Here is a 9,579-nt window from a genome sequence, read left to right on the forward strand (position 1 = left end):
TAAGAATCAGTCAGCAGTCACTTCTTGATTTGAAGTTTGACATTCTTGTGTTGTGTCTTGATCAAGACCAAATGCCAGGGCAACATTTGTCTATCTCCAGCTGTACTAACAACAACTTGCATTTATTACAATACCTATCACAAGCACAAAATGCCCCAAAGCACTTTAGAGCCAATTCTTTTCTGATACCTAGTCTCAAGAAGTACAACCAGTTTGCTGATAGAAAGCCTCTGCAAATAGCAATCTGACAGCAGCCATAGAGTTGTTTTCTGTGATGTCAACTGTGGGATAAATATTTGTAGGGACACCAGGTATAACTTCCTGTGCTGTTCATATTAATGCTGTGGGATGTTTCACATGAAAAGAAATAGGGAACAGGAGTAAATCACATGAATCCCTCAAGTCTGCTAATTTGTTCAGTACAATCATGGCTGGGCTTTTAAACCTCACTTTCCCACTACTGTTTTTGACATCCCTGAGGGAGTAATGCTGCAGCATAAATTTCAAGTATTCATGACCTCCCCATCTCTCCTAAACAATCAGATTGCTGAGGAAAAGCAACCACTGTTTCTACCTTGTCAAAATGTCTTTTTCCAAATCTTGTATGTTTGAGTGAGATATTTGTTTGAGCAATTAGGGGTGGGCAATAAATGTTGATTTTTGTGCCTTTCGTAGCAAGGGGCACTCAACAGCCATCATAGCCGAATTTCTACTTGCACAAAATCTCGGCTCAAGATTCTCAGAAAGGGTCCAGTTGGAATGATTGAAAGCCATCAGTTGTTAATTCATTGCAGTCTGATTGAATCTGGACTATAAAGGTACGATTGGTTTTGTGCCACATTACACATTGCCTGCACCGAGCACACCACTGATGGAGTTTTAAATGATGAGTATTGAAATAAAATTAAAAATCATACAACACCAGGAAGTACTGGCTTTCAGAGCACTGCTCCTTCTAACTGGTGACCTGATAATGGAGCAATGCTCTGAAAGCTAGTACTTCAAAATAAACCTGTTAGACTATAAGCTGGTGTTGTGTGATTTTTAACTTTGTCCACTCCAGTCCAACACCGGCAACTCCACAGCAGTATTAAAATAGACATTTTATGTAACTAGAGCACGTGGAAGAAAGAATTCAAGTGTTGGTTGATTTTTTTTTGAGGATCAAAAAAAAGATTAACTATCAACTGGCGTGGGTGAGTGTACAGTCCTAATTCAGTTGAATTGATGCTTCTCCAATTTACTCAACCCATACAATTCTCTGAGTCACGAGATGGTTGTCAGAATCCTGCTAAATCCTGCTTATTAGCTTCTGAAGCCTCCTGTCAAGTTTGTCTCACCCCAACAGGCCTCTGATTAGGTACTATTTTGATAAGGGTATAATGCAAGCCTTGATGGGTATTATCTACTATATAAGTCTAGTATTTGTGCCTTTCCATATTAAGCAGAGTGTGTTTGGAAATGGGATGAGGGTAATAGGATTCATTAAGCTATTCCCACATTTGTGATTTCTTACTAAGTACTTTTTCTCATTGTGGAAGTTAGTTTCGATTGTTGCAATGTGTTGAGTCACCTAATCTCAACTGTGGGGCAATAGCAAACTGTTTGTATTTAAAGAGATGATTAATTGGTTATAGTTCTTGCTACTTATCATAAACAGTTATTGCTGCTGGACAGTAACTTGTGTATAGATGTTATGGCAGAAAAAGTCATTCTCGAAGGGCACTTGGAAAAATTCACTGTAATCAGGAAGAATTAATATAGTTTTGTGAAGCTCATGGTTAACAAATTTATTGGCTTTTTTTTTGAGGAAGTAAAGTGCTGTGGATGAAGGAGAAGTAGTGGATGTGATGAACATAGATTTCCAAAAAGCATTTAGTAGGGTAGTACAGCAAAAGCTATTGCAGAAAATCAAACCACATGGAGTAGGGGGTTCATGCATTGCATGAATAATGATTCGTTAGCTAATAGGAAGCAGTGGTCATTAGTAGCACACCTTCTGGTTGGCAAATCGTAATGACTGGTGTGTCATAGGAAGCAGTGCTGATGGTTTAACTTTATATATAAAGATCTTGAATGAAGTGACTGAAAATATGGTTGCTAAATTTGCTGATGAGATAAAGTAATGTTAATTTTGAAGAGAACTTAAGAATATAAAAGTTCTGGGAAAACTCAGCTGATCTGGCGCCATCTTTAAAGAGTGAAACAGTTCACATCTCGTACCTCTTCAAAACATTGGCTCTGTTTTTTTCTTTGACAGATGCTGCCAAACCTGTTGAGTTTCTCCAGCACGTCTGTTCTTATTTTGGTTCTTGAGCATCACAGCAGTTTACTTTTATGAAAAGGATTTAAATAGGTTGTGAGTTTGTAAAGATCTGGCAAACAAGTATAATTTGGGAAAAGTGAAATATTTCACTTTGGCAGGAATAATAAAAAAGCATAAAGTCTAAATGATGAGAGATTGCAGGGTTGTGAGATGCAGAAGGATCTGGGTGTCATCATGCATAAATCTCACAAGGTATGGCAAGTAATTAGGAAAACAAGTAGAATGTTATTGATTATTGCAAAGGGAATTGAATACCAAAGTAATGAGGGAAATTAAATACTAGAGCAGAGGGGGTATATTCCTGCTATACAGGACATTGGGATGAGGCACAACTGCAGTACTATTAACAGTATTGCTCTCCTTATTTATGGAAGGACAAAATGCATTGTAGGTTCCGAAAAGGTTTACTAGGTTAATAACTTGGAATGACTTGGACAGACTAGATTTGTATCAGCTGGAGCTTAGAAGGGACAAAAAAAACTTGCAGCTGCTGGAATCCAAAGTATACGAGCAGGAGGCTGGAAGGAAGGACACAGCAAGCTGGGCATGATCAGGAGGTGGAGAAGTTGACATTTCAAGTAGAGACTCTTCATCAGGCTTAGGGGACGGGCAACTTGATTGAAACACAAGATCTTGAGGGATCTTGCCAAGTGGATGTGGAAAGGGTGATACCTGTATGTGCTAGTCTAGAACCAGGGTCACCTTTTTTAATAAAAAAATAGATTAACCTATTTACAACACAAATGAGAATTTTTTCTTGTGTGGTGAGTCTTTGAAGTTCTTCATTAAAAGTTGGTGCAAGTAGTGGCATTAAATATTATGGCAGAAATTCTTCTAAAGCAAGAAGGTGAAAAGTCATCAGGGGTAGGCACAGATTTGGAATGATCAGATTTGATCCAAGTGGCTTACTTCTGCTCTTAATTTGTATGCGTGCATGTTTGAGGAAATATTTGCTCAGTGATGCCTCTCTAATCAAATGGTTGGCTCTCATTCACTGAAGGATGGTTCACTAATAAATTAGGAGGGTGATGCTAGTGTTGTGAAACATTGGATAGATGATCTGTTTAGCATTGTATTAGTGAGATAACGAGAATCCAGAGAAAGTATATTCCTGTCAGGGTGAAAGGAAAGGCTGGTAGGTATATGGAATGTTGGATGACTGAAGAAATTCAGGTTTTGGTTAAGAAAAAGAAGGAAGCATATGTCAGGTATAGATAGGATAGATCAAGTGAATCCTTAGAATAATAAGGAAGTAGGAGTATACTTAAGAGGGAAATCAGGAGGGCAAAAAGGGATCATGAGATAGCTTTGGCAAATAGAATTAAGGAGAATCCAAAGGGTTTTTACAAATATATTAAGGACAGAAGGGTAACTAGGGAGAGAATAGGGCCCCTCAAAGATCAGCAAGGAGGCCTTTGTTTGGAGCCGCAGAAAATGGGGGAGATACTAAATGAGTATTTTGCAACAGTATTTTGCATCCTGTGGAAAAGGATATGTAGGGAAATAGATGGTGACATCTTGCAAAATGCCCATATTACAGAGGTCTTGAAACTGGTAAAGTTGGATAAATCCCCAGGATCTAATCAGGTGTACCCGAGAACTCTGTGGGAAGCTAAAGAAGTGATTGCTGGGCCTCTTGCTGAGATATTTGTATCATCGATAGTCACAGGTGAGGTGCCAGAAGACTGGAGGTTGGCAAACATGGTGCCACTGTTTAAGAAGGGTGGTAAGGACAAGTCAGGGAACGATAGACCAGTGAGCTTGACCACGGTGGTGGGCAAGTTTTTGGAGCAAATCCTGAGGGACAGGATGTATATGTATTTGGAAAGGCAAGGACTGATTTGGGATAGTCAACATGGCTTTGTGTGTGGGAAATAATTTCTCACAAACTTGATTGAGCTTTTTGAAGAAGTAAGAAAAAGGATTGATGAGGGCAGAGCGTAGATGTGATCTAAATGGACTTCAGTAAGGTGTTCGACAAGGTTCCCCATGGGAAACTGATTAGCAAGGTTAGATCTCATGGAATACAGGGAGAAATAGCCATTTGGATACAAAACTGGCTCAAAGGTAGAAGACAGAGGGTGGTGGAGGAGGATTGTTTTTCAGACTGGAGGCCTGTGACCAGTGGAGTGCAACAAGGATCAGTGCAGGGTCTTCTACTTTTTGTCATTTACATAAATGATTTGGATGCGAGCATAAGAGATGCAGTTAGTAAGTTTGCAGATGACACCAAAATTAGAGGTGTAGTGGATAGCAAAGAGGGTCACCTCATTACAACAGGATTTTGACCAGATGGGCCAGTGGGCTGAGAAGTGGCAGATGGAGTTTAATTCCGATAAATTCAATGTCATCTGCAAGGTGCTGCATTTTGGGAAAGCAAATCTTAGCAGGACTTATATACTTAATGGTAAGGTCCTAGGGAGTGTTGCTGAACAAAGAGACCTTGGAATGTAGGTTCATAGCTCCTTGAAAGTAGAATCGCAGGTAGATAGGATAGTGAAGAAGTCGTTTAGTATGCTTTCTTTTATCGGTCAGAATACTGAGTACAGGAGTTGGGAGGTCATGTTGCGGCTGAACAGGACATTGGTTAGGCCACTGTTGGAATATTGTGTGCAGTTCTGGTCTCCTTCCTATCAGAAAGATGTTGTGAAACTACACGGAGGGTGGTACGGGTATTGAATGAGCTGCCAGAGGATGTGGTGGAGGCTGGTACAATTGCAACATTTAAGAGGCATTTGGATGGGTATATGAATAGGAAGGGGTTTGGAGCGATATGGGTCGGGTGCTGGCAGGTGGAACTAGCTTGGATTGGGATATCTGGTTGGCATGGACAGGTTGGACGGAAAGGTCTGCTTCCATGCTGTACCTCTCTGACTCTTAAGTGTAGAATCTATGTGGACCTTTTTCAGTTTTGACATCAAGCTTTCACGCCAGATGCTGTGTTCTTTTATATTAGGGTCTGGTATGAAATCGTTAGCTTGCATTAATTAACATCCAAAAAACGAGGGAATTTTTAACTGCAGTTAATGTATGAGTAATAACTGTTGCGTGGTCTATTTAGAAAAACAGGGGCACCCCAGATTTTACTAGTAGAAATACAGGTATCTGGATTATTTTATGTATTGTTTTTCATTATAAGACTAACAAATTCTGTTAAGTATGCACACTATTTTAATTTTGCAGTATTTTCATGGATGAGCTTGTAAAGTGGACTTTTACATTTAGAAACTTAATGGGGTAACTACTCTCGTGGAAACTTGCTAAGAATTAGACTGACATTGCCCTTGTCTTATTTAGTTAGGAAACTTACAGGCAACTTGGTGAAGCAGTCAATGTCTGTTCAAAGAATTGGTGGAACGATCTACATTTGGAGCTCATCTCGTGACTCCTAGTAATGTTGCAGTGCAGTGACTTCCTGTACAACCAAATATGCGCAGAATGTTCGCACAAATAATCACGAGAAAGTTATGTATTTGCAGTTTTTTAGTTTAATAATATTTACTGGGACTTAGTAGAAACTGGAATTTTCATAGCTTACACATCATTTAACTTTGATTATCCACATAAGAACTGAAGTTCCAAAAGAGGAAAGAAAACAATACACATAAGGGAAACTGGCTGAGGAATTGAGGGGAATGAGGGATAACTAACACGATTAAAATGATGAATTTTGGGGAATTTCTTTGTTCACGGTGATCTGAGGTGAGAGATCCAGCGAAGACAGAAGGTTTGGCTGCTTTGACTGTCCAAGTGTAGTGATAAAAGAACAGAGGAGCACACTGAGGATCGTGAGATCAAGCAAAGAGTATGTCACTAGTACATCTCACCTACAGGATTCATCTCTGTTCTGACATTGCAACACTGAACTATCATGTTAGTCTGCAGCTTTTCAGAATTGCAATTATTACCAAGTTGTGCCAAGATATAAATCATTGCACCACCCAATTGCACTGAGCTCCCTTTGAAATAACTCTTGTGTGAGCAGAGAACTGTCGTATTCCTGTGTTTATGTTGTTAAGCCAGCAAAGTTTACTGTGGTTGAATTAACAATACCATTCAGGTGATCTTTTGTTCACTTAGAAAGACTTCTTTGTATTCTTCATGTTATCTGTTGAATCATTTTCCAAAGAAAGCCGGAAAGGGCAGTGTTTGGATTCTGAGCCAGGTGAAAGGGAGAGCTATCAAATAGCAGTACCCATGAGAGGTGCAATTAGAGCCACTAAATACCTAAAAGAATGGTTAATTGAGACAGGAAGGGAGGTTCCTTCTGTGAAACTACTTGGCTTTTTAGGCCAGTCAAACAGTTATTGTCTTCAACTTTGGTTTCATTTGGTAAGAAGTGAAATAAAGAGGTATTTTATTTTCTCTGCCTTCGTTTCTGCTTTCATAGTCAGTCATAAGACATGTACAGCACGGAAACAGACCCTTCGGTTCAACTCGTCCATGCCGACCAGATAGTCTAACCTAATCTAGTCCCATTTGCTAGCTGGCCCATATCCCTCTAAACCCTTCCTATTCATGTACCCATCCAGATGCTTTTAAATACTGTAATTGTACCAGCCTCTCATTCACACGCACCACCCTCTGTGTGAAAACGTTGCCCCTTAGATCCTTTTATATCTTTCCCCTCTCCCTCTAGACCTATGTCCTGTAGTCCTGGACTCCCCCAACACAGGGAAAAGACCTTGTCTATTTATTCTATCCATGCCTCTCATAATTTTATAAACCTCTATAAGGCCTCCAATGCTCCAGGGAAAACAGCCCCAGCCTATTCAGCCTCTCCCTATAGTTCAAATCCTCCAACCCTGGCAACACCCTTGTATCTTTGCTTATGTTTCTCACTGGTGGTTGTAGTCAGTTAATTTGCCAAACATTGAGACTCAGTCCAGTGCTGTTATGTTTACTTTCAACAGGAGTCGTTAGATAGCAAACCAGAACAGGAATTTCGAAAAATATGACTGCTGTCATTGGAGGTTTCTGTAGAAATCTATTTATATCGGTTTTCTGTCTATATATTAGTGAATGTTACCTAATCATGTTAGTGACATCTGTGTTCAAAATTTCTGGATATACTCAAAAGGTCCAGCAGGATTTGTGGAGAAAGAAAAGGCCGTTAGTGTTTTAAGTTGTATATGACTTCCGAATAGAAGTGAGTTTGAACTGGTTGGGATTTTATGCTCTGAATCAAAAACAGAAATTGCTGCCAAAGCTCAGGTCTGGCTTCATCTGTGGAGAGAAATCAGGGTTAACATGTTTTGAGGAAGGATCACTCAACCTGAAAAGTTAACTCTGATTTCTCTCCACAGATGCTACCAGACTGCAATTTGTTTTTATTTCTAATTTTCAGCAGTTGCAGTTCTTTCAGTTTTTATTAGGTTTTTATAAGGTTGTAATGGGGTGAGGGAAGGATGGAGTAGTGTAGAGAACAGGAGAAATTAAATGACGAAGCTGTGATGGAGCTAAAGACCAAAGGAGTGGTGATGGTTGACGTAAAAAGAAACCATTGACCAGAGTGAGTATAACTGACAAAATAATTAAAAGCTCTCTCCAAAAGTAAAAACATGAAAAGCAAGATACACAGTTGTAAACAGCGATTAAAAATAGATTCTGAATGGGGACAGTGATCAGGATGTGAAATTGGTGAACTCAGCGCTGAGCTCAGAAAGATGGTAAAGTGACTCTTCTAAAGAAGATGCAGCAACAAATTTAGATCTTAAAAACTCATTGTTTCACTCCTTTGTCCCAAGTCATGCATTGAACTGGTTGCAGTCATTCATTTAACATAAACCTTTGTTCTGCTCTATCCATAGTGTACTTCCATGCCAATTCGCTGGGAGCTATCCTTACCAAGATCCTGAACAGAAGTTTTCCATGATCTAGAGGACCGAACCATGGAGCAGCGAAACCTGTGCCAAGCTTCACTACCAGTTGTGATTGTAACTAGGAATTTGAAAGCTTGGAGGAAGTGCAGGAGAAGATTTTGGGGTGGGGGTGTGTTTGTGGGGAGATTGATGAGATCCATTAAACTAGACAATAATCTGACGGTTTTGGAATTTGTTTGAGGCTGCTCTTGGTAACATTAGTCAAGCTGGTTGTAGAAATAATGCTGTTTTTTGAGAAACCTGTTCATTTGCACTGAGCCAGTTACCGTTTAGTACGGTTTTTCTATAATTGTGGAAAGAGATCTAGATCTCCGCAAGAGAACTTGACAAGTACCTTTGAACGTTTCAGGAAAACAAGTTATGCACAACTTTGTTAGGAGCAGCTATATCAGAAATGGATCTTTTGAAATTCCTTTTTCTAATATCAATTCAGAAATTCTGTGGAATAAGGAACCCAATAATGGTTTGTGTATTGGATAATTTTTGTTACAAATAAAATTGAAATAAAATAAAGTTGATGTCTTATAATTTGAAGAGTAAAGGAGAGAATGGGAAGTGTATTTTCCTGGAAAGTTGTTAAAATATGGAATCTTGGCACAAGGTTCGATTAAAGACCAATGCGTCACAGCTTGGGAAAGCAAATTCATTCAGGAAAACGCCTGGGGCAGTGTCTCACTACAAAAGAACCCAGATCCTGGAATTAATCAATAATGTTTGAGTCTTGTGCCTCAGTCACACCTAACAGGGTTCCAATCCCAGAATTGCAACTTCATTGTTCTTGTTCAACCAATTTGATCCACACAACTGCAATGCCTTATGCAAAACAATAAGTGCAATTCAAACTCACTCAAAAACTATGCAGTTTTCAAGGACAGATGAAAAATCATATTCCAATCAATTTGGGGTGGGATATCTGGAAAGCCATACAAGTTAGGATCACCCTCTGCATAAAGATTCTTGATGAGATTGATCAAAAATCCATCTTTTATAAGTTTGCACCTCTTGCACAACAGTGAAGCTAAAGCAGAACTGTCATTATTTTGCAATGTTACATTACTAACGTGTACTGAACATTCGATTGTAATTAATCATATTTTCTGTTTTAATAATCATGAATTGTGGTGGTTTTAAAACAGCTATTTTTGTTATCAGAAAAGAAAACCAAATCCTCCTTGTACACTTTCTTGCACTCTCTCTGCTCTCCCCTCATTGGATTACTTCACCTCCTTACCATTGCGAAAATCACTAACATCCATTCTAAGAATTAATCTGTCTGATTCAGTTTGTTCCAAAGAAGCAGATAAGATGGAAGAAGTGATTCTATTCATACTTTGTCATCATTAGTCACTTTTGATTCAATGTAATAAACTG

At 39.1% G+C, this 9,579-nt stretch overlaps 1 protein-coding gene across 2 annotated transcripts in view; it reads left to right on the forward strand.

Moving 5' to 3' along the window:
- LOC122540915 (kelch-like protein 25) overlaps window positions 1–8,721 on the forward strand; it is a 30,893-nt gene extending 22,172 nt beyond the window's left edge. For both annotated transcript variants that reach the window (XM_043677204.1, XM_043677205.1), the window contains exon 3: window positions 8,137–8,721. The gene's annotated coding sequence lies outside the window, so the exon portion shown is untranslated. The remainder of the gene's footprint in view (window positions 1–8,136) is intronic.
- Window positions 8,722–9,579: the final 858 nt, after the last annotated feature.

Source organism: Chiloscyllium plagiosum, chromosome 36 (assembly GCF_004010195.1).
Source record: "Chiloscyllium plagiosum isolate BGI_BamShark_2017 chromosome 36, ASM401019v2, whole genome shotgun sequence".
Classification (NCBI taxonomy): domain Eukaryota; kingdom Metazoa; phylum Chordata; class Chondrichthyes; order Orectolobiformes; family Hemiscylliidae; genus Chiloscyllium; species Chiloscyllium plagiosum.